The sequence below is a fragment of the Staurois parvus genome, unplaced genomic scaffold (genome assembly GCF_062004578.1).
Source record: "Staurois parvus isolate SC_StPar_1 unplaced genomic scaffold, SC_StPar_1.0 ptg000254l, whole genome shotgun sequence".
Lineage (NCBI taxonomy): Eukaryota > Metazoa > Chordata > Amphibia > Anura > Ranidae > Staurois > Staurois parvus.
In genome coordinates, this window is record NW_028318050.1 from 2,052,277 (window position 1) to 2,076,680 (window position 24,404).

Sequence of the window (24,404 nt, forward strand, 5' to 3'; positions counted from 1 at the left end):
GAGGCACATAAAGTGGATATATCAAGATATATTTTTGTTGCTACTGAGGAATATATATAAACTGGACCGTGTTGTCCCTGAAGTTCAGCTGGAAGACATTAGTATAGGGATGGGCTGCATGTGTGAGTCGAACACGAACAAGAACATGAGCCGTTTGGTGGGATGTTCACCCGCCGCGCCCCACAATGCACTGCGCCCTGACTGTGCACTGTGATTGGTCAAAGCAATGCACCTGTGCGGGGGTGACCCTGCCCCCGTGTGATGTAAATAAGAACTGTCATCAGGGGTGCAGCTGTCAGAGGGCCGGGAGCCTGTGTTGCGGGGGTGGGGGGGGGGTTATTTATGCGGGTAGCGGTGGCGGGCATCATGATTGATGTTGGATCTACTTCAGGGGACATTTTTATTTTTTATTTTTAATAAAGGACTTGTCAAAGATCGTCTCCTGTCATTTTGTACTACCATGTACCGCATACTCATTCACATGGGGGGGTGGTGGGATCAGGGGGTCCCCTTGTTAAAGGGGCCTTCCAGATTCCGATAAGCCCCCCGCCCACAGACCCCCGCAACCCTGGCCAGAAGAGACCCTTATCCCCATTAACATGGGGATAAGGTGCTTTGAAGGGAGAGCCACCCCTGCCCTAAAGCACCCCCCCCATGTTGAGGGCATGTGGCCTGGTATAGTTCAGGTGCGGGAGTGCTCACTCACCCCCCCCCCCTTTCCTGACCTGCTGGGCTGCATGTTCGGTCTGTTATGGATTTTGGGGGGACCCCCATACTATTTAGAAAAAAAATTGGCATGGGGGTTCCTCCCAAAATCCATACCAGGCCAGAAGGGCTTGGTATGGATGGGAGGGGGGACCCCATGCTTTTTTTTTTTTTTATTTTATTGTTGAACAATGCCAACAATTCATTTTACATTCAGCTGACAGCGGGGAACCCCACCGACCGCTGGAACATGAATGAATGTCTCACTACTAAAATCATAGACTTCATCATAGAACTCATGCCGGATTGTAGGAGCTGAGCGGGATCTCACCACATACTCAGATGCAGGAAGATACCACTCGGGTGTTTGGTTCATGTTCAAAGTTTGCAGTCGAACATTTTGTAGGTTCAGATGTTCAGCCGCAGACTAAACAGGGGGGTGTTCAGACCATCACTAAATAGTACAGTATTGAGGTAATATTCCATCTTTCCTAATGAATGGACAAATACATTTCCAACAACAGTGTATGTGCGCGCTGCGTGTTATATCCTCTGTGTTACTTTACAATAGGATTTGTTCTGTTTTGTTTTTTTCAACTTCTTTAAATAGAAAGAGATCCTTGGCCAAACGTTCAATACTGGGCTGTGCCTCCAGGATCCAGTCCTTCTCCTTACTACTGGCGTCCTCCAGATCATCAACAACCACAATCACCTTCTTCTTCTCTGTGTATAAAGACATCACGTTACATCCAATACATACATCCATGGAAGAATATTTACATGGGATGAGTGCGGCAGCAGAGATAGTAGGATGTGTAGTAGGAATAGTAGTAGTTGGGGAAGTAGGAGGTGTAGTAGGAATAGTAGTAGTTGGAGTAGTAGGAGGTATAGTAGGAATAGTAGTAGTTGGGGTAGTGGGAGGTGTAGTAGGAATAGTAGTAGTTGGGGTAGTAGGAGGTGTAGTAGGAATGGTAGTAGTTGGGGTAGTGGAAGGTGTAGTAGGAATAGTAGTAGTTGGGGTAGTAGGAGGTGTAGTAGGAATAGTAATAGTTGGGGTAGTAAGAGGTGTAGTAGGAGGTGTAGTAGTTGAGGTAGTAGGAGGTATAGTAGGAATAGTAGTATTGGGGTAGTAGGAGCTGTAGTAGGAATAGTAATAGTTGGGGTAGTAGGAGGTGTAGTGGGAATAATAGTATTAGGGTAGTAGGAATAGTAGTAGTTGGAGTAGTAGGGGGTGTAGTAGGAATAGTAGTAGTTGGGGTAGAAGGAGGTGTAATAGGAATAGTAGTAGTTGGGGTAGTAGGATGTGTAATAGGAATAGTAGTAGTTGGGGTAGTAGGAGGTGTAGTAGGAATAGTAGTAATTGGGGTAGTAGGAGGTGTAGTAGGAGGTGTAGTAGGGGGTGTAGTAGTTGGGGTGGTAGGAGGTGTAGTAGGAGGTGTAGCAGGAGGTGTAGTAGGAGGTGTAGTAGGAGGTGTAGTAGTTGGAGTAGTAGCAGGTGTAGTAGTTGGGGTAGTAGGAGGTATAATAGGAATAGTAGTAGTTGGGGTAGTAGGAGGTGTAGTAGGAGGTGTAGTAGCAGGTGTAGTAGTTGGGTGGTAGGAGGTGTAGTAGGAGGTGAAGCAGGAGGTGTAGTAGGAGGTGTAGTAGGAGGTGTAGTAGTTGGGGTAGTAGTTGGAGTAGTAGGAGGTGTAGTAGTTGGGGTAGCAGGAGGTGTAGTAGGAATAGTAGTAGTTGGGGTAGTAGGAGGTGTAGTAGGAGGTGTAGTAGCAGGTGTAGTAGTTGGGTGGTAGGAGGTGTAGTAGGAGGTGTAGCAGGAGGTGTAGTAGGAGGTGTAGTAGAAATAGTAGTAGTTGGAGTAGTAGGAGGTGTAGTAGTTGGGGTTGTAGGAGGTGTAGTAGGAGGTGTAGTAGTTGGGGTAGTAGGAGGTGTACTAGTTGGGGTTGTAGGAGGTGTAGTAGGAGGTATAGTAGTTGGGGTAGTAGGAGGTGTACTAGTTGAGGTTGTAGGAGGTGTAGTAGGAGGTGTTGTAGTTGGGGTGGTAGGAGGTGTAGTAGGAGGTGTAGTAGAATAGTAGTAGTTGAAGTAGTAGGAGGTGTAGTAGTTGGGGTAGTAGGAGGTGTAGTAGTTGGGGTAGTAGGGGGTGTAGTAGTTGGGGTAGTAGGAGGTGTAGTAGTTGGGGTAGTAGGATGTTTGGGGTCCATTTTTGTAGTTTTGCATGGAAGGTGTCAGATTTGGCTTGTTGTTTCTCCACTTTTTGGTGTCATACAATACAAACACAAGAAATGACACCAGAATGCCGGAACATTTGTCATTGCAGCAATTTTCTGGGTGAAGTGGGGCATTATCTGACAAATGCTGGGGGGACAAGATTTCTGGCCATGATTGTGTGTGGGGGATGGGCAGTGATGAACCCTACTACCCGAATCATACATGATGGAACATCAGCCCATGTAGCCGTCTGTGTTATGAATCAGCCACATACATGATGACCTCTTACCTAGGTGATCACACAGATATCTCAGCTCCTCATTATATACAGAGTCGGTGACGTCCACAATGTTGATCCGTCCGCTATTCTTGGTGTGATACAAAATACCGAACGTGCACCGAGAGACGGCCTCCCTGAACTGCTGCCATCCATTGTTGGAGATGTAGTGAGGAAGGACGCGTATCATTTTGATATGGAAGATTTTATTGATATGCTCCCATTTTAGTCGGTTGATAAGCCATTCATAGTCACTCTCTGATGACCTTGAAAAGATCCCAACTGTGTGATATCCTGGAAGATACCTCTATATAATGAAAGATACAAAACAATAATCATTAGACAACAGCAACAAGAGAAATGATTGTACATTACACTAAATCCATAACCAGCCCGTGCCCCCTCCCCTGACTTCTCCATGAAGATCAATAACACCACCATCAGTCCCTCCCCTCATGCCAGGTACTAGGTGTAACCCTAGATTCCCATCTGTCCTTTCAGCCCCAAATCCAATCACTGTCCAAATCTTGTAGACTTCACCTCCGCAACATCTCCAAGATACGCCCGTTCCTAACCTTGGAAACCACTAAGCAACTTATTCACTCCCTTGTTATATCTCACCTTGACTATTGTAACTCCCTCCTCATTGGCCTACCGAATAGCAGGCTATCCCCTCTCCAGTCTATCATGAATGCTGCTGCCAGACTCATCCACCTTACTAACCGCTCCATGTCTGTCATCCCTCTCTGCCAATCCCTACACTGGCCTCCACCCCTCTCTGCCAATCCCTCCACTGGCTTACACCCCCTCTCTGCCAGTCCCTCAACCCATCTCTGCCAATCCCTCCACTGGCCTCCACCCCTCTCTGCCAATCCCTCCACTGGCCTCCACCCCTCTCTGCCAATCCCTCCACTGGCTTCCACCCATCTCTGCCAATCCCTCCACTGGCCTCCACCCATCTCTGCCAATCCCTCCACTGGCCTCCACTCAGTGTCCTCCACCCCTCTCTGCCAATCCCTCCACTGGCCTCTACCCCTCTCTGCCAATCCCTCCCCTGGCCTCCACCCATCTCTGGCAATCCCTCCACTGGCCTCCACCCATCTCTGCCAATCCCTCCACTGGCCTCCACTCAGTGTCCTCCACCCCTCTCTGCCAATCCCTCCACTGGCCTCCACCCCTCTCTGCCAATCCCTCCCCTGGCCTCCACCCATCTTTGGCAATACCTCCACTGGCCTCCATCCATCTCTGCCAATCTCTCCACTGGTCTTCACCCACCTCTGCCATTCCCTCCACTGGCCTCCACTCAGTGCCTTCCACCCCTCTCTGCCAATCCCTCCACTGGCTTTCCATTGCCCAATGAATACAATTTTAAACATTAAAAACCACATATAAAACCATGTATTATTCTGCCCCAAATGACATCATCAATCTTGTCCCCAAATATCACCCAAACCGTACAATCCGCTCCTCCCACAACCTCCTGCTCTCTGGCTCCCTTATCTACTCCTTCCATGCTCATCTCCAGGACTTCTCCAGAGCCTCCCCCATCCTCTGGAACTCTCTACCCCAATCTATCCAACTATCGCCTACTCTGCCCACTTTTAGGCGATCCCTGAAAACCTATCTCTTCAGGGAAGCCTATCCTGCCTTCAGCAAATAATGGAATCTTCTACTCTTCCAACCACTCCATCCCCCACAGTTACTACCTTTTGTACCACTAGCCCCTCCCTCCTAGATTGTAAGCTCCCAGGATCCGGGCCCTCCTAACCCTCTTGTATTGAACTGTATTGTTGCTGTATGGTCTCCCGTTATATTATAAAGCGCTGAACAAATTGTTGGCGCCATAAATCCTGTATAATAATAACTACAAATCTCGCAATGCCGCGGGTTGCCAGCAATCCTGGGATCACTATTAGGGGTCTGTCTATATTAACCCCCTCAGTACCGGGTACTGTCACCCCCTTCCTGCCCAGACCAATTTTCAGCTTTCAGCGCTCTCACACTTTCATTGATAATTACTCAGTCATGCAACGCTGCACCCAAATGACATTTTTGTTCCTTTTTTCACACAAATAAAGCTTCCTTTTGGTGGTATTTAATTAGCACTGGGTTTTTTTTGCTCTATAAATTAAAAAATACTGAAAATTAAAAAAAAACAAAACATTTTTCTGTTTCTGTTATACAATTTTGCAAATAAGTAATTTTTCTTCATAAATTTGGGTCAAAATGTATATATACTTCTACATTACTTTGGTAAAAATAACCCCAATCAGTGTGTATTATTTGGTCTGTGGAAGTTATAGAGTCTACAAGCTATGGAACCAATCACTGATAACTGATCACACCTGATGTACTTTTGTCTTGAGACACTAACAAGCCAGGACAGTACAAATACCCCCAAATGACCCCTTTTTGGAAAGTAGACATTCCAAGGTATTTAGTAAGATGCATGGAGAGTTTTTTCCACAATTATTTGGAAAATGAAGAAATTAAAAAACATTTGTTGTTTTTACACAATTGTTATATTAACAGGTTATTCAGCTCACACGGCATATGCATACTTGCAGCTTCACCCCAAAACACATTCTGCTGCTCCTCCTGAGTACGGGGATACCACATGTGTAAGACTTGTCCACAACCTGGCCACATACAGAGGCTCAACATCCAAGTAGGACCCACAGGCATTCTGGAGGCATAAATGACATCTCATTTCCTGACTACCTATCACATTTTTCAAGACCGTGGAGCACAGGACAATGGAATTACCAAATGACCCCATTTTGGAAAGCAAACACCCCAATGTATATTTTATGAAGCATAATGAATATTTTGAACATGTCATTATTTTCCACAAGTTTTCGGAAAATGTGGAAAGAAAATAAAAAAATTTTTTTTTTTACACACAATTGTCCATTCATAAGATATTTCTAACACATAGCATGTACATACCAAAAATTACACCCCAAAATACATTCAGCTGCTCATCCTGAGTACGGGGATACCACATGTGTAAGACTCTTCCAGAGCCTGGCCACATCCAGAGGCCCAACATTCAAGTAGCACCTTCAGACTCATAGCATACACATACCAAGAATTACATCTCAAAAATACATTTTGCTGAGCAAAGGGTAAACAAAAAAATGACCTGTGGATTAGTAGTGCAATTGTCCACAGAGGAGAGCATTGGTCCAGGCAGCAAACAGGGAAGTGGTCAGCGAAAGGAACCACCCAGGCAGCAGGAATGAATACTGTCCATAGTCACTACAGACAGCAGGAAGGAATACTGTCCATAGTCACTACAGGCAGCAGGCAGAGATATTGCCAGCACAGCCAAAGCATTGGTCCAGGAAGACATGTGGTCAGCAACAGGCAAATCAGTTGTCCAGGCAGAGACATGGTCAGTATAGTCAAAATATCAGTCCTGGTAGTAGGTACAAACACGGTCCATAGTACAGGTAGCAGGCAGAGGTGTGGTCAGTTCATGCGGCAGGCAGAGACATGATGGCAGTAAGTTGGCAGAAGGCAGAAATATTAGGGTTAGGGCCTTGGTCAGGTAAGACCTGAGCAGAGGGGTAGAGGTTTCATGCCACCCAACCTCTTCGAAACCTCTGGACTAACAGACCTTTTTGCGGGATTTACAAAACCTGGAGAAAACCAAAAACTTTGTTTTCTCCACTCGGAAAATCTATTCTGGAGCCCCTCACATTCGTGTTATCTCGAATCCAACTAATACAGTGGCAGGGCATAAGATCAGTTCAGGAGGCAGGCAAAAAGCACGGTTGATTAACAGGCCAAGGCAAATTCACGTGGAAGGCAGAAACATGGTTGATAGTTCAAGCGGCAGGCAGAGGCATCATCAATAAAGAGTCCAAGGTCAGTTCAGTTGGCAAGCAGAGGCATTGTTGATAAACAGTCCAGGTCATACAGAGAAATAGGTGATAGTGGACAATGGAAAATATGTTGACTAATAGTGTATTGTTGTGTGATAGATATGGAAGCTCTCTCTAATACAGAGTCCTGGCTGGGAAGGACATTGGGGACAGCAGTTTCGGGTGTCACGGTGAATTTGGTTACTGGAACATAAACAACATTTCTTGAGGGGTTTGCGGCCTGTTTGGGCAAGAGGGAGGATATTGGGGAAATGCCTCTTATTGAGTTTGGTCAATGAATCAGAGTGAATTTGTTCAGGGGTATGGCCAGGTGGATAGAGAAGGGCTGTAACGATATCCTCTTGATACTTCAGGTAGGTTAGGGATCTTTGTGTGCACTTACAAAAGATGATATAAGAATTGTACGGGGCTAACTGAAACAAGTAGATGGCAACCTTTTTACATCAATAGATTGATCTCCTGATGGCTAAGTATGGCTGTAACATCTGGTCATTCATATCCACCCCCCCCCCCCATGAACTGGTTATAGTCATGTATGCATCTTGGTTTCTGAACGTTGGGACCTTGTCTTGTTTGAAGTTCCACCAAGGTGTCATCGTGAATTGAGGAAAGGATATAGACATCTCTTTTATCTTTCCACTTTAGGGCTAGGATCTCTTCATTCCGCAAACTGGCTGTTTTAATTTTGTAGTGACCAGTCATTGTAGGAAGCCCTTGCGGTTGGCCCGTGCTGTCCCACAGGCCACAGTTTTCTTCAAATAGAGATTGCGGAATAATGGGAGACTTGTGTAGAAATTATCTACATACAAATGGTAACCCTTCTCGAACAGCGGTTCTTTAAGCTGCCAAACAATTTTGCCACTTGTCCCCATATAGGTAGCACATCCAGGGGGGTCTGGCTGGCTGTCCTTTCCATCATAGATCTTGAAGTTGTAGGTATATCCCATGGCCCTGTCACATGCCTTGTAGAATTTTACTCCATATTTGGCCTGTTTACTGGAGATGTACTGTTTGATGCCAAGCCTTCCAGTAAAGTGGACTACGGATTCATCCACACAAATATTTTTGTCATGGGTAAACATTTCCTTGAAGGTACATCAAAAAAAGTTGATTAGTGGCCGAATCTTGAATAGCTTATCATAATCAGGATGATTTCGAGGAGGGCACTGGGTATTATTATTGAAATGCAAAAACCTCATTATCTCATAGCGTGTTCTGGGCATACAAGATGAATAGACTGGAATATGATGTATAGGTTGGGTAGACCAGTAGGCAAGGAATTAATTTTTTTTTGTCAGTCCCATGTTCAGAGTAAGCCCAAGAAAAAATGTAAATTTCTCCACGGTGAGGGGTTTCCACACAAATGGGCGGGCGTATGATGAATTGGGATTGCTGGCTATATATTGGCTGGCATACAGGTTACACTGCTCCACAATGTAATTTAGCAAATCATTAGTAAAAAATAAATGGGGGCGTGTCCAAGATGGCGACCGGAGCGGCCGCGTAATCCGGAGCTCCGTCGGCTGCACTCCTAATCCGCTGCCATCCTGGCGGCAGCGGACCGAGATAGCCACCCGGAGGTCCTGCCATCCCTGCTGGTGCTTAGTAGGAGGGAGCCAGGTGATTTTGGCCCCCCTCCGCGGCAGCGGACGATCGCTGCCTGGTACGGCCTGGTAAGGCCTCGTCGGACGTCGGGCGTGCGCCCATCCGGGAGGCCAAGTAAGTGCTGTTTGTGGTGGGAGGAGGTGCTTGAGCTCCGTAGGGAACCCCACCCAGACCATTGGGCCACCCTACCCGGACCATCGGGCCCCCCCCACCCTCACCCAGGGGATTGCGGCCTATCATAAAGGCCTTACAGTCTGCCCACACAGGGAGTGACATCACAGCCCCGATGGGCCTGTACATGCCATCAGCCCACCAGACAGCTACCTGGGGGATATAGAAGTGCCCCTTGCACCCCCTGTCAGATTCTGGAGCCAGCACCCTAGGGTGCCCACAGCTGCTCTCTCTCTCTCATCCCCTATGCCTGTCTGCCTCCCCAAATAGTTTGAGGCCTACATTTGGTCCCCTGTGCCTCTTGGACAATTTTATTCTACAAGTATATATTTATTGGGGGGCTTGGCTCGAGCCCAGAGAAAATGACAGCTTAGTCCTTGAAGCCTTGACACATGGAGGTAGAACGTGTAATCATAACAGGGAAAGACACCGCTGAGATGGGGAAAACGGATAAGAGATCCGCCGCCTCGTGTTCAAGGTCTCCTCGCCAGAGCAGCAGTCCTGCCAACCGTAATATTCCAGATTTCTTCCGATCCCAGACCCCAAAACGCAATGAGGCCTCCTCCCCTGCTGTTCCCTACCATCCGCTACACAAAGCGCATCCTGTGAGGAGCAAGAGTCCAGCCGCAGCGCCCACAACCTGCCACTCTGAAGCGTCCCCTCTTACTATAGGGGATCTGAAAGCTGTAGCATCAGATATTAAAGAGACCCTTTCAGCAGCAATCGCTGAGTTACATATCGATATGCAGGCAGTGGCTAAAAAGCTTGAAGCGGTGGAGGATAAGGTTATCATGCAAGACCTTGCAATTCATGATATGCACAAACTGGTAGATACACACACGATGCATCTCAGAGAGCTTGATCATCACATCCAAGACCTGGACAACAGGGGAAGACGACATAATCTAAGGGTACGCGGTGTCCCTGAAACTACTGAATCTGGCCAACTCTCTCAAACACTCTTAGCCATCTTTAATGATCTTTTGGAAAGACCACAGGAGTCTCCTATTGAGATTGAACGCCTCCATAGGGCTCTGTGTCCGAGAGGTAGAGACACTGATCCCCCGAGAGATATTATTTGTTGCCTAGTCGACTTCCGACTAAGGAAGAAATATTGCGCAGGGCACGAGATCGAAACTGCGTGATATACAATGGAGTAGAAATCAAATTATTTCAGGATCTCTCCCATCTCACCTTACAACGCAGAAAGGATTTACACCCTTTATTGGATCTATTACGTTCCAGAGGTATAGCATACTGGTGGAGATTCCTGTTTGGCCTTTCAGCAACACACATGGGGCGATCTGCTCTCCTGAGATTCCCGGAAGATATCGCTCCATTCTGTGAGATCTTAGATATCCCAATAGTGGAAATACCCAACTGGTCCAGTGATTTCCATCTCCCATCTCAGATGGATGAAGACCCAATGGAGGCTCAATCAGCTGGACACCCTAGAGGAGTGAGGCGCCACAGTCCATCTCACCACACCTTGTCTTCTATTCAACGAAGGCTCATCACTGGAAACAGTCTGCCAGCTTCACCAGCTCATCGCAAGGCACATCACGATTGACACTTCTCTCTTCCCCTTCTTCCCCTATATCATGCATCACTATCCTCTAATAATATGGCTAAGTTCACACCTGACCTGCTATAACACGTGATTTTCTTTTGAACTTGGGTTCCATTTCACCTTCAAAGGAAAACCTTCTACCTGCCCTGGAACAGGACGCTAGGGTATGTGTATCTCACTAGGTTGTTCTAACTCTCGGGTATACTATCTGTTCATTATATGTTTACTCTGTTTTTGCATGTATATATTGTATATATATTAACCTATGCTCTCTGCCGTCTGTATGGTAACAGTGCTAATAGAGTCGCAGTTTATGACCTTGCTGGCCCTGGAGTTTGTTTGGACAGTAATGGCCTACTGCATTATACTTGTAGCCTCGGCTGAGACCAATGTCTTTCTTTGTTTGAGATTCAGGGATACAGACCGCTCAATTGCCTTGACATGAGCCTGAACCACTGAACCTCACCAGTTCTTGCTATCGTTATCTGTAGACAGGAAATTTGTCTGTTATTGAGCTCTTGAAGCTGAGCTACTAAGATTTATTAAGGCCTTCTTGCAATGCCCATTTGGAACATACTCTATGGTCCTTGAGCAATTCCAGAACGAGCCCTCTCACTCATATTCACTGTTTATATTATAGTTCTGTGGTGCTGTTACTATGTGACCATGCTATGCCTTGATACACATCGTGCCCATGGTGTCTCGTCATTAGCCTTTTAACTACACATGAGCTTGTAGGAACCTCTACCTCAGTGTCTTGCTCTCCTGCACGTTCAGGCTCATTTGTAGATTGATGTGTGAACACGTGAAATAATATATGTGATACACTCATATCCTTTGCCTTTCTTCTTCTTCCCTTACATTATGGTTGCCTTCACTTTCTTCCTAGTATATGGTGTGATTTTCTTAGAAACCCAAGTCATCTTCCTATGCAACTCCCTCACTTACCCTTGGACGAGGTGTTAGGGTGTGTCTAGGGCATAGGATTTCTTTTCTTGTTATGCATACTACCAGTTCACGCTATAGCTGTATAGGTTTCTGATATGGTTACATAGACTGCTATAGACCACGCTCTCAACAGGCCACAGACTCCCGATGCCATTTCAATGATTTATTACATTATCGCTTTTGCTGGGATTGACTTGCTTTCGTAATAATGGCCTGCCGCACAGCGAGGAACGCCTCGGTTGGGGCCAATATATCACTTATATCAGGGTTTCAGGGATGCAGTTCCATCAGATAGTTTGTCCTTGGTCCTCACTTCTAAATATTATTGCGTTATGTAACTGATGTCTCCTTGCAAGATTTCATATGAGGTTAACATTCTCAGTTTGCACTGACACAGTATAAAGGGATCTTTTCGTATTATCTTTTGTGATCGCATTATATGGCTCATGGACAACTATAGACTGAAACCTATTATTAATGTATAATGTTTATCTTGTGATACTTACGTAGTATAACTGTATGACCATACCACATCCTGTTCTATAGCCTCACCCTGGTGTCCTCCCAAGACGGTATTACATACAACCAGATACATAGGAACCATGCTTTGGAACAACATACCGTCATACTCCTTAGTGAGCATCCCCAGGTTTGCTCTTGATTGCCCACATTATGATAGCTAACACACCTAACCCTATCTCATACTCACTTTTCTGTTGCGAGATATCTAATAGGTCCTGAACGATCTTCCTGGGATTCTCCCACGACCTACCATAGAGGCCACCTCTGGGTCCGACACATTTCCGATTTTGTATTCCACATCCACCCACAATACATTCAATATCTCACCAACACATATGCTTTTTTATATAGGACAGCGTAGCTGGATTACACTGTCCCCGGAGTTTTTTTTTATCCCCGAGTTTTTTTTTCTAGAGAGAAGTTTTAGGAACACATACCATCACATTTGTATGAGTTTGTACTGTGAGCACCCAACGCTTCTCACCTCTACTATTCTCTGATTTCTTGACTCTCTCTCTCTCTCTCTCTCTCTCTCTCTCTCTATCTGTTTCTCTTCTATTTCTACTTCCCCCCCCCCCACTTTTTTTCTTTTCTTTTCCTTTTCCCCTCGCATCCATTTGATACAGTTATAGATCCTGAGTAATACCTTTCTCCCATCCAATATGATGTCTACTATACACACAGCGGGGCGAACCCATAATACGCTTTCGGTGGCATCTCTTAATGCAAGAGGCCTAAATATACCTAAGAAACGCTCCCAACTCCTGACATACATAAAAAGTTTGTGAGCAGACGTGCTCTTCATCCAAGAAACCCATTTTCGTGCTAATCATATCACCAAATTCTCTAATGCCAATTATCCAAAAGTCTACCATTCAGTTAACACAGAGGTAAAAGCAAAGGGTGTGTCCATTTTGATCTCCAAAACACTACCGCTTACAATTACTGAATCTCTCGAGGATCCGGAGGGAAGGTTCCTCTTCCTTAAAGGTACCCTCTACAACAAACCGCTTACCTTGGCCAACATTTACAGCCCCAATACGGCACAAGTGAGCTTTTTCTGTAAAATCGCTAAAACTCTGGCAATGTTCCAATAGGGCATCTTGATTCTTGGCGGCGATTTTATTGTAGCACTAAATCCTTTGGAAGACACTTCGACAGGCACATCGTCGAAACCCTTCCGAGCGCTTAAATAGATTAAAGTTGAACTGAACGATCTTCTTCTCCATGATACATGGCGTACCTTACACCCCTCGGACAAAGACTACACTTTTTTCTCCGCACCTCACAAGCGTCATTCCAGAATCTTTCACAAAAAGACTTACACACACTGAAATCAGCCTCTATTGAACCAATGATTCTGTCTGACCATCACCGGATCCTGATGACCATACATCTGTCCGATGCCCCACCTAAGTCCAAAACATGGAGATTAGATCCCTTTCTCCTTACGGATTCATCCATAACCCTCCAAATTCGTGACGCTCTGACCAATTATTTTAAGGAAAATGCATCTCCAGAAACGACTCCTCTTATACAATGGGAAGCTCACAAATGTGTGATACGGGGGCTTCTTCTTTCTATCACTGCTTCTCGAAAACGCATGGCCCAGGCATCTTTTATGTCCATACTTCAAAAAGTACGTAAACTTGAATGCACACATAAACGCTGTAAGGTCATAAACACTGCGACCAAGCGTGATCAGGCACGCAAACAACTTAGAGACATAGTAGATAAGAAAACCTAATGTAACTTTACTCTTTCGCAGAAACTTTTTTATGAATATGGAAATAAAAGCTGCAAGTTTTTAGCCAGGGCCCTGCAATCTAAAAAGGCAGCTTGCATCATTCATCAACTTAATTCTAATCAAGGTCACTTACTTAAGTCTTTGGCGGGTATTGCGGCCAAATTTGAGAAATATTATACTTCCCTTTACAACCTACCCTTACCATTAAAGCCGACAGGGGATACTAGACCACGTGAGGTTATTATCCAGACTTTTCTTGCCCAATATCTTCCTAAACCCATTTCCCACTCACAAGCAAGAGAACTAGATGGAGCTCTGACACTGACAGAACTACAACATGCCATCACACAAATAAAACCAGGTAAAATCCCGGGCCCAGATGTACTTATAACCATGTATTACAAATCCTTCATAGACATCCTAGCACACCCATTCCTAAAGGCCTTCAATTCACTTGACACCCCAGGACAATCCATGCAACACCTCTCTGAAGCTTACATTATGCTTATACCAAAAGAAAACAAAGACCTGACTTTGCCAGCGAACTACTGTCCCATCTCCCTCCTGAACGTCGACTTAAAGATTTTCTGCCAAAATACTGGCCACTCGTTTACTTCGCATCATAGACCCCACTATCACGGCTGATCAGGTGGGGTTCGTATCCGGTAGAGAGGCCAGAGACAATACGATCCGGGCGATAAATATACATCATTGGCTGACACAGAAGAAACAATCTGGCTTCTTCCTCTCCCTAGACGCTGAGAAGGCCGTCGACAGATTAGCATGGGACTACATGGAGGCTGTTTTGACTGGCCTTGGGCTTCCCCCGCGTCTTTTGAACTTTATCATATCCTTATATACAACACCTACGGCTGAAGTGAAAGTCAATGGCCTCCTTTCAGATGCTTTTTCAATAAGCAATGGGACCAGACAGGGCTGTCCATTATCCCCCCTACTATTCATTCTCACATTGGAACCTTTTTTGAACTGCATTAGACAGAATGATAACATCAAAGGAATTTTAATCAATGGCAAACTTCACAAATTAGCGGCCTTTGCTGATGATATCTTACTTTTCCTGACAGACCCACATATTACGCTACCTAACTTATTACACGATTTCCAATTATTTAAGTACTTGACCAATTTTAAAATTAACTTTAATTAAAGTCCCAAGTCCTCAATGTCTCCCTAACCCAAGATACGGTCAGACAGGCGAAAACAAACTTTCTTTTTGCATGGCAGTCTGAGGCCCTCACTTACTTAGGAATTCAGTTACCAACTCACCTCTCAGAACTCTATGCCAAAAACATTTTACCCATCCTACGTTGTATCACCAAAGATCTGCAGACATGGGACAAACCATTTTTCTCTTGGTTTGGCAGAGCAGCGATCCTCAAGATGAACGTGCTTCCTAGACTACTGTACCTGATGCAAACTATCCCAATCAAACTACCCAATTCCTTCTTTAAGTCATATAAAACATTGTGTACCTCTTTTCTATGGTGTGGCAAACGCCCCAGAATCAGTTTTGAACAACTTATTATGCCTAAGACGAGCGGAGATATTGGACTGCCTGATGTTGCCCGCTACTATAGAGCTTGTCACAAGAATAGTAGATTGGTCTACAAACCACAACCGTAAGGCTTGGATTAATTTGGAAGCTGCATTTTCGGGAACCCCATTTGCCACCTCCCCTTGGCTGAAATACTCTCACATTCCATCTGAGTTCAGGGAACACCTTCTTATAGGCCCCACTCTATCATGTTATCATCAATTAAGTCAGAAAACAGTTTTCTCTTCTACCCTTGGCCCACTCACTCCTATCAAAATGAACCCAGACTTCCCCCCTGGTATGTCTGGTGCCTTTCTCACTGGGTCTAACCCCACAGACGAAGTTAAGTTACATCAACTTTTTAAAGGTGAGACGTTCTTATCTAGGGATCTCCTTTTAATCAAATGGCCAACCACAACCTTGACGCCATGAATGTACAGACAACTCCACCACTTTATACATAGCTCCTCGCATCTTAAAAATTATGCTAGGCCACTCACCCCATTTGAAAAACTTTGCTCGACAGACAGTCCCCAGAGACATCTTATCTCTAAGCTCTATATATGCCTCGAAAACACCATTGGCCTTTCATCTAGGAAAGCTTGCAGGGCCTGGTGCTCTGACTTGCAAATCAACCTATCGCCAGAAGACTGGGATCACATCTACGAACATATACACAAAAGGTCCATATGTGTTTCTACACAAGAAAGCAATTTTAAACTATACTCTAGATGGTATAGAGTTCCTTCCTTGCTTCACAAATTTGACCCTAACATTTCAGATTCGTGTTGGAGATGTCATCAGGCAACGGGTACACTCCTGCATATTTGGTGGGACTGCCCACTGCTGCAACCTTTCTGGGGGAAAATTCAACTCATCATCACTCAAGTAACTACGTATTCATTAGACCTCTCCCCCGCTCAATTCTTACTCCACCATTCTACGCTTCCATTTACGACGTACCGCAAATCACTCGCCATGCACATGGTCAACGCGGCAAAACAGTGTATCCCAGTCCACTGACGCTCAACACATGTTCCCACTATTCGAGAATGGTTTGCTAGGATCAACAAAATGGAGGAAATTGAGGAATTGATTTCTGTAGCGAAAAAACATCCCAAGAGATTTAGGAAGACTTAGGCTTGTTGCAGCCATTTCAAAACCACTACTACCTATCGCCTATTAATGCATGCTCAGCCTATACCCCCTGACTGAATGGTTAGACACACTGTTGTATTAGAGAATGCCCTGTCCACCGTAGACACATTTGGTGCACATTTGGATGAACTGAGACTTGACATTGTAGCCTGCATGTCGGCTTCTGGACCCACATGCTGCCCCATTGCTTGATCTTGAACGTATTGCATCTTAATCCATATGACCATATTTTTGGCTTGCACAGAATGCTGTGCACTATTTTATCCACAACTATTCACCTTAGCATCCCCGTTATTACCCACTCATTCTCTTCATTCCCCCTACCCCCTTTTTTTTTTTTTGTCTCTTTTACCACTCATTCCCCTTTTACCTCACTCTATATTTTCATCTTTTTCTCTATTTATTCTCTTTTCTGACCTTTCTTTCTCTTACCCCTTTTTACACGCCTTAATTCTTCATTTATTCTATACAAATATTACATTCAATCTCCCATATAGGCGTGACTGATGTCACATGGCTCACATGTCCCGGCAATAGACGCACATATCATATCATATAAATTATCCTGTGCTACCACTACCCAACACATCGCACCCCTTTAAATTAAGGGCTCACAAATGCATAGGTCGTTAAGCAATATTTATAAATAAAACAGCGCAAAATAGACCTTCATGTAAATTTAGTAAATCACAAAACATAAATGTCCCATATTCATTAGTGCATATCTCTGTCAAAAAATCTTCAAAAAAAACACCCCAAAACCACTTGTGATGAAACTGAGGATTCCAAATGCTTTTAAGAGACTTCCACCTATCACCCGTGCACACCAACATCAAATACACTCACCAGATTTTGGTGAATGAAAAGCCTTTAAGGATTTTTGGGAAATCCTAAACCCTCTTTGCATCAGCTCAATAATAGCCTGCCCCACCAGGTTTAGATCTTCTCCCAGGTCCTCACCGTGGTATCCTTGTTTACTCCACCAAAGAAAAAACTTATATAGTGTAATATTGCCAGATAAATGTTATGACAGAAGACAAAATCCAGGCCACTCACATTTTTCCAACTTGTAAAAGGCGCATTTATTAAGCCAACACCAGCCTGATGATAAGAACCAGCAAACAGCCACAAAATCCAGGATTCTCACACCAATAAAGCCAGTTAGAGCAGAGGAACAGCAGAAGACCAGCCTGAATCCCTCAAAATGGCCACTGGAACGCACCGCCTGGCGTGCACTCCACTCACCGGAAGTGACGTCAGACATAGGATGTGTGGACCGGAATTGCGTCAACACGTTTCGCCCCTCCCACAGGGCGTTCTCAATACCGATGTGTATTCTGGTTTAAACTCATGGCCCGTCTGTGTAATGGGATGCTACATGGGGTGTCTATGTTCGGACTGTGATACGTTTTTGTATGTACACTGTATACCCTGCTTTTCTTCTAATTAAATTATTTTTGGAAAAAAAAAATAAATGAAAAAAAAACAAATTGGGGTATAATTTTCTGCTTGTATCTGAGGGCCGGGCTGTGCTGTAAAAGGGGGAATTGCAGGTTCTGCCAAATTTCCAGGCAGCCACGTGGAATGTAAAAGTACATCTGGGAGGCTAGAATGGGTCGTACCGCATTTTGGAAACCCTGCTACTAGTGCCTGGCCTATCATCGGGAATGTGGCCCTGCTTGTACTCGCCACAGCACCAGGATTTCTAGTGCTACAGGTGGATGCCTACTTCTTCTGGGAGTGCTGCACTGCTTGTACTCGCCAGTGCGCTACTGGTGGATGTCCGCTCCTCCTCAGATTACCTGAACCTCTTTGTGTGGACTCTCTCCTCCTCAGATCTCCTGAACCTCTTTGTGTGGACTCTCTCTTCCTCAGATCTCTGGAATCTGTTTGTTTAGACTCGTTCCTCCTCAGACCTCCTGAACCTCTTTGTGTGGACTCTTTCCTACTCAGATCTTTGGAACCTCTTTGTTTGGATTATCTCTACCTCAGATCTCAGGAACCTCTTTGTTTGGATTCTCTCCTCCTCAGATCTCCAGAACCTCTTTGTGTGGACTCTCTCCTCCTCAGAATTTGTTGCTGACCCGTTGCTTTCAACTGGCTCATACTCAGAATCTGAGTCTGACAGAGAGAGTTCCCCACTACTCTTGTCCATCATACTCAATATCTGGAAAGCCTCCTCGCTGATGTATCATTTTTTAGACATTGTGATATTCACTGATACAGATGTGTATCACTGGTTGTGATTTGACACTGGTACTCTGACAGATATTGATCACTGGTACAGATGTGGATTTTACACAGGTATGTAGTGGCACATGTTGATCACTGGCACAGATGTGGATTTTACACTGGTAGGTAGTGGCACATGTTGATCACTGGTACAGAAGTGGATGACCAATGGTAAACTGTGACAGATGTGGATTGGACACTGGAAGGCCTTGACAGATGTTGATCACTGGTACAGAAGTGGAATTTTACACTGGTACTGTGTGACAGATGTGGATCCCTGGAACTGTATGATAGATGTGGATCACTGGTACTGTGTGACAGATGTGGATCCCTGGAACTGTATGATAGATGTGGATCACTGGTACTGTGTGACAGATGTGGATCACTGGTACTGTGACAGATGTGGATCACTGGTACTGTGTGACAGATGTGGATCACTGGTACTGTGTGACAGATGTGGATCACTGGTACTGTGTGACAGATGTGGATCACTGGTACTGTGTGACAGATGTGGATCACTGGTACTGTGACAGATGTGGATCACTGGTACTGTGTAACAGATGTGGATCACTGGTACTGTGTGACAGATGTGGATCACTGGTACTGTGTGACAGATGTGGATCACTGGTACTGTGTGACAGATGTGGATCACTGGTACTGTGTGACAGATGCGGATCACTGGTACTGTGTGACAGATGTGGATCACTGGTACTGTGTGACAGATGTGGATCACTGGTACTGTGTGACAGATGTGGATCACTGGTACTGTGTGACAGATGTGGATCACTGGTACTGTGTGACAGACGTGGATCACTGGTACTGTGTGACAGATGTGGATCACTGGTACTGTGACAGATGTGGATCACTGGTACTGTGTGACAGATGTGGATCACTGGTACTGTGACAGATGTGGATCACTGGTACTGTGTGACAGATGTGGATCACTGGTACTGTGACAGATGTGGATCACTGGTACTGTGACAGATGTGGATCACTGGTACTGTGTGACAGATGTGGATCACTGGTACTGTGACAGATGTGGATCACTGGTACTGTGACAGATGTGGATCACTGGTACTGTGACAGATGGATTTATTGCTCTCGCTCTAACGATCGTGGCGATACCTCACATGTGCGCTGCAAACACCATTTACATATGCGCACACAATTGACGTATGGGTTCACTTCTGCACGTGAGCACGGTGGGATGAGTGGGATAATTTTTATTCCTATTACAAGCTACCGTTTGTGGTGTGTCTGGTGTGGTGGTGTGTGGACAGTGGAAGAGTGATTAACACCGGGGTTCTAGCTTGTAGGACAGCTGGAGGAATCCTAGAATGGTGTGTTGATTGCTAGGCTGCTCCTCAGCCCTTAGTGTGCACCAGATTGTATATAAGGTTCCTGTCTGCCTATGTGTGTGGTCAGCCAGCTGGATTGGAGTGGAGTCTCCCTCTAGTGGTGGCCAGAGGTAGTGTGGGCTGTGAAAGTGTATCAAGGCGGTCTTATATACCTTTATATATTCAGATTAAGCCCCCCTTATTCCCTCTTACCCTAAGTCACGGCCGCACATGTGTGCCTCGGTTAGCTAATCGCTGTGGGCGTGTGTTTGTGGGTTGGATCCGTGACACCCATCATCCTCCACTCACTGCCACTGTCACCATGCCACTGCCAGCCACAGATATAGTTCCTCCCTGACATTGATTTTGTCTTTAATATTGGTGCTGATGGCATCTTATGGCACTTATTTTTGACAATTAAAAGAAATTTAGCAGTTTTTTGTTGATTTAATATTTTCTACTGTTTTTTAATTTTTTTTTGGGGGGGGTAGGGCTCACGTAGCTGGTCTTGCCTAGGGTGCAAAATAGTCTAGCACTGGCCCTGCATATACGCACTGTATATGTATGTGGTCTTCAAGTGGGTAATATGTGTCAGTTTCTATTTGTTTCCCTACCCCGGGCAATTTCCACATTCAACCATAAAAGTTAAAGAACATTCAACCAATAGAGAAAATGGCCTAACACTGTAAGCTAAGAAGATTTTACCAAAAGGGTGAATAATATAAGGGAGAACTCAGCATTGTGTACACAATCTATGGAGATTCCATTGGGAACATCTGAATGGGTGTTCAGCTGAGAAAACCTCCAGTGTGAAGGGAAACATTTAGCAGCATTTTTACCACCACTGATAAATGTGATAACTTTCTGCTCAGGGCTCCTGGTTGTTAGGGCACTAGCACCCACCAACATCCTAATAAATTTTTTGTTGTTTTTTTTTTCCTTAGAGGCCGCGTAGCAACTTGGGATGAGTCAGTCTAGGAGTGAAGCAGTGAGTTCACCTCAGGACAGGCTGGGAGGTTCTGCAGGTCAGGGCTTCTGGAACCCTCTCAACCTTGCAGAAGCTAGAGAACTTTCTGAAACAGGGGAGGAGGAGGAGGAGGGAAGAAGGCCCAGATCTGCATGTTTGAAGGACCTTGGCCAATCCCCTGACAGGAGGATGGGCATGGTGATCAGGGTAACCCTCAAATATCACAGAGCCTGGGGAGAAGTGTGCAGTGTCAGGTGGAAGATGGACTGAGAGGAAGGCTGGAGTGAAGAGACTGGGAAGGGGCCCCAGGGAGAGAAGCCTACCTACAGGTAGGGTGCTGGACGGCAGGATCTCTACTGCCTCAACGTCTCCCAGGGAGGACAACTTGTTAGCAAGGAAGAAGTCGTCCCAGAGTAAGGTCTGAAGGCAGTCACCAACCCACCATGCTAGCAGGCGAGGACAGTGTGAGTACTCCTACACCCCGTGGGGATAAGAGGTGGCCAGGTGCAATTCCCAACTAGTCTTCATCTAGGACTGCTTAACTGCAAGCTCTTGGGACCTCCTTGTTCAGGGATACCCTCACTACAGCTGGCTGGAGAGGAGGATTCATCTGGGGTCTGAGGAGGTACACCAAAAATGACTATAGCATTCCTTAACAGAGATTGTTGCTATTTTTTTTCTTTTTTTGCTAGTCCAAATGTACATAGTTGCTAAGAAATGTGTCCTCAATTGTTGCAGTTCCTTGGCATCCCATATACCACTAGACCCCAACCAAGCTGTTAACCCCTTAATAAAAACAACTAAAAACCAGCTCATGGACTGTTTACTGACTCTGGGGGTACAAGTGTGGAACTGCACTGCACCTATTGTTTATCTTTTTGGAACCCCGTCACTTGACTCCTGCCAAAAGACATCTCCTGGTGACTGCAATGTAAACAATGGCATGGCAATTTGTATGGAATTTTTTAATGGTAACAAAAAGCCTTTTTTTTTATAGCGCAAAAAATAAAAACCGCACAGGCGATCAAATACCACCAAAAGAAAGCTCAATGTGTGAAAAAAAGGACATAAATTTCATTTATGTACCGTATTGCATGACCGCGCAATTGTCCGTTAAACTAGCGCAGCGCTGTATAGCAAAAAATTGCGTAAATTGCAGTATCTATACCATAGTTTGTAGACGCTATAACGTTCACAAAAAGCAATCAATATACACTTATTGCGATTTTTTTTTACCAAAAACATGGATCAGAATACATTTTGGCCTAAATTTATAACTAACGTTGAGTTTACTATATATTTTTTATAGCTGAAAGTAAAAAATATCGTTTTTCTTCAAAATTTTTCAAAAAGAGCACAGGTGATCAAATTACACCGAAAGAAAGCTCTATTTGTGTGAAAAAAAGGACGTAAATTTTGTTTGGGTGCAGCTTTGCATGACCGCGTAATTATCAGTTGAATTAGTGCCGAGTAGCAAAAATCCTCAGGAGGGCAAGTGGTTAAGATCCAGGATGATCCAACCAAAGCTCAAAGACAGAAAGGACAGGAGCACGGGAACCCAATTAAAATTCTCATTTATTTTTTTATAAAATTGTTAAAAATCAAACTTACAGCTAGGTAACTGTACATCGGCAGGAAGTGTGGGGACGGGGATGTCACGTCAGTGAGACTATACACAGGTTTGAGGTTTGACAAAGAAGGATACTCCCTTGAGACACATTATCACTCCTTCTGAATTATGTACGGTGGTGTTGGACGCTGCATGTGGCTGACACTTGGCTATGCACTGAGTGGTCCCTCTAGGTTGGCATTGGGGTTGTGAGCCGCCACCAGAGTGTACGGCCTCACTGATGTGAAATCCCGATCTCTACACTTCCTGCTGATGTACAGTTACCTACTGTAGATGTAAGTGTGCTTTTTATCATTTTAATAAAATTCTATTGTGAATTTGAATTGGGAACCCGCTGACAGCTGATCAGTAATTGGTTGTTAAGGCCATGGCATATGACTTTGCGACTTGCTCCTTAGCAACCAGCTATTGTTTAAGATTTTAATGGCTGCCTACTCTAAAAATTTGCATCTGAAAAGCTGGTTTGTAAATTCCTGAAAATGAACAGGAAATTTGTACTGGACATGTGTGAGCAAAATAGGCGGTCGTGAGGCCCCCTGTATGTGCGAGGCTCTAGGCTACCGCCTAATTTGCCTAATTAAAGAACCGCCTCTGGTTCCCAGTCACCCATTGCTAGTCTGACATCCATTTTACCATTGTATTCTATACATGACCATATCATGTCTTCACCTGATCCTCGGTCTTCAGTTGCCTGCCCCGAACAGAGGTGGTGGGGGCTTTAAGATACTCACTGCCGGAGAACAGACCAAACACACAACCCATGAAAGGAACAGAGGCTGTAAAAGTGAGATCTAATCAGCCTCATCATATATTTCTATAAATCTATCAGGTCTTTGATCATCTCAATAACTGCTAAATGTGTTCTGTTAACATTAATAAAGATTATTTTAATGTCTTCCGGCTGATTTGAGTGGAGAATCTCCTATTACATATGTAGAAGGGTTGTATTTTATCATTTTAGATTCCGTTGTTCTATACATGGTCATCGTAAATATTCTTACCATTAATATGTTGCGAGTACCTAAGTGAAGTAAAAGAATAAAGTCACAATAAGGTCTAAAGAAATGTAAAGAGCCGATCACAACTGAAAACACAGACTACTTACGGAGTATGATTTTTCTGATCTTGCCTATTTTTTCTTCAAAAGAATCTAAAACAAATGGAAATAGAACAAACAACGCCATTACTAAAAGAGTTTTTTGGGGGGTTTATGAGGAACATCTTCTAGTTTGAGAATCTGTTTAATATTACTGTGATCAGAGGAACAATAACATGGCAATGGAGGGCAATAGGGATCAACTTTCACATGGTCCAAATCAGGGGCGGACTGACCATTTGGAAACTTGGGCACTGCCCGAGTGCCCGGGGTCAGTAGGGGGCCCCATGAGATGCCCCTGGTACCTTTTTCATAGGCTTTTTTGAGTTTGGGCAAGGACACAGGGGACCCATGATCCCCTATGGCCCGGGGGCCCCATGAGTTGTCAGACCGCCCCTGGTCCAAATGTTTGTACGGTATACAGAAAGGGAGCAGAGATTAAATTCTTTACAATTGTAGAGTCTTCATAAATAATCCAGGATGATCAGATGTTTGAAGACTTATCAATGTGATCTCTCTCCAATGCTATGAGTTTTTTCCCTACAATCAGTTCATCAGTCTTCCAATGTCTGGGAATTATTTGCCTGGCAATAAAGATAATACATTGTAAGCCATACACATTTAGATTTCTGTCTTTCAATCCAGTAATAAGAGAAATTACTCAGCATCTGAGGCTCTCAGAATACTCTAGCAGGGACTGGATATGACTGAATGATACATATCAATGGATCATACATCTGATTGAATGCAGACGCTGTTTAACAATTCTTCTACCAGGCCGTTTTG